Source organism: Palaemon carinicauda, chromosome 28 (genome assembly GCF_036898095.1).
Source record: "Palaemon carinicauda isolate YSFRI2023 chromosome 28, ASM3689809v2, whole genome shotgun sequence".
Lineage (NCBI taxonomy): Eukaryota > Metazoa > Arthropoda > Malacostraca > Decapoda > Palaemonidae > Palaemon > Palaemon carinicauda.
The window spans coordinates 1,354,134-1,356,633 of NC_090752.1; the positions used below are offsets into that span (position 1 = coordinate 1,354,134).

At 22.8% G+C, this 2,500-nt stretch overlaps 1 protein-coding gene across 1 annotated transcript in view; it reads left to right on the plus strand.

The window, feature by feature from the left end:
- The window catches only part of LOC137621971 (protein rtoA-like), a 100,070-nt gene that overhangs the window by 393 nt on the left and 97,177 nt on the right, over positions 1-2,500 (plus strand). The window lies entirely within an intron of this gene.

Consider the following 2,500-nt stretch of genomic DNA (forward strand, 5'->3'; position numbering starts at 1 on the left):
AAGTTATATGCTCTTTATACGAAGGAATATAATATGAATTATATATATGATTGTATGCACGTACATACGTGTAGAATTATCTGTATCTTAATTGAATTTTTCTAGACGTTAGCAGAACATTATAGAAAGTTGAACTCTATACGAAGGAATATTATTATTATTATTATTATTATTATTATTATTATTATTATTAGCTAAGCTACAACCCTAGTTGGGAAAGCAAGATGTTATAAGCCCAAGGGATCCAATATGGAAAAATGGCCCAGTGAGGAAAGGAAATGAGAAAATAAATAAACGATATGAGAAAAAATTAACAATAAAATATTTCAAAAACAGTAACAAAATCAAAACACACACATATATATGTGCATATATATATATATATATATATATATATATATATATATATATATATATATATATATATATATATATATACATATATATATACATATATATACATACAATATATATAAACATATATATATATATATATATATATATATATATATATATATATGTATATATACATATATATATATATGCATATATATACATATATATATATATATATATATATATATATATATATATATATATATATATATATATATATATATATATATATATATATATATATATATATATATATGTGTGTGTGTGTGTTGTGTGTGTATGCACGTACATAGTTGCAAAATTATATGCATCTTAACTGAATTATTTACGGAGAGGAATGGACAAATTCACGGTAAAAAATTACGTATTTAAATAAATCACTTCCAGGAAAAACCAAAATTTAATTCTTGGCTAGGATGTAATAAATTATAAATCTGGATTTATAATGACTTTCACTCGCCATTCACTTATTATATTTTGATTTTTCATTTATATACCATAAAAAGATTACTCTTTGTATTGTATATTTTATTATTTTTATTGACTAAATTTTATTATTATTATTATTATTATTATCATTATTATTATTATCATTATTATTATTATTAAGCTATAACCCTAGTTGGAAAAGCAGGATGCTATAAGGCCAGGGGATCCAACAGGGAAAATAGCTCAGTGAGGAAAGGAAACAAGGAAAAATAAAATATTTTAAGAGGAGCAACAATATTAAAATAAATATCACTTTATGAACTATAAAAACTTTAACAAAACAAGAGGAAGAGAAATAAGATATAAGATAGAACAGTGTGCCCGAGTGTACCCTCAAGCAAGAGCTTATTAATTCATAATAATGTACTTCGGCGTCTTATCAAAATTACGCATTTGCTTCAATAATATCATTTTATTTTTTTTATTTATCTTTTTCGATGTTATGTTATTTATAGATATGTAAAAATAGTTATATGTAATTACTTTTTACTAATTTCTATCAATAATCATCAGAGGATTATTAAAAATAATTTTTCTGTGCTTATATAAATAGGCATTGACTTCTACAAGATAACTTTGATTTTATTCATATTTTACTTTTATTCTCTCATGTTCTGTTATTCCTAAATAATAAAAATATCGTTCTTTGCATTTAAATCTTTATATTGTGTGCTTAATTTTGATTTAATCTATGTTTCTCTTATTTTTTTACATTCTGTTATATTTATTTCCTTATTTCCTTTCCTCACTGGGCTATTTTTCCCTATTGGAGCCCTTGGGCTTATAACATCTTGCTTTTCCAACTAGGGTTGTAGCTTGGCTATTAATAATAATAATAGTAATAATAATAATAATAATAATAATAATAATAATAATAATAATAATATTCCTGAATTATTACAAAGTCGTTTTATGCAATTTTTTTTTCAAATTTTTTTTTTTTTAACTGTTTAAATTTTCAAATGTTATTAACTGACGTAATGAGAGAATTATTCCATATAATATTAATATTTCACTTAATCACATAAGATATGTTTTAACTTCTATTTATTGTAAACTTGAATAGCATGGACTTAACTAAATCATAATAAACAAATTTAAACTTAAGGATAATAAATACTGAAAGTATTTTAATATCAAATATTTATGAAACTAAATGGTCACGTATATATCAGGTTCTATGTGTAAAATTAATCTATATCAAACAAGAACCAGATATTAATTAAGTTTTTATCCACCTCATATCTGGATTTGAATGGGCGTGCTTAAAAGCAAAAGTAAGAAAAATGATGGACCGTTTTTGGTAAACAAAATGAGATTATGAAATGTAAAATGCCACTTTCTCTAAAAACAAAGTATTCAATATCTGGATTTGAATAGCTATGTTTAGAGGCAAAAGTAAGAAAAAAGATGGAGAGATTTTGGTAAAAAAAATGAGATTATGAAAAGTGAAATGCCACTTTCTCTAAAAACCAAAGTATTTAATTAGATTATTTATGTATTTTTTTTTTTTTTTGCGGCGAATGTTGGACGCATCTAACTATCGTCTGGAATTTTCTTAGAATAAGTAAATATTCTTGGTATGTCACGGTACAGTTGTAATATCATCAATAAC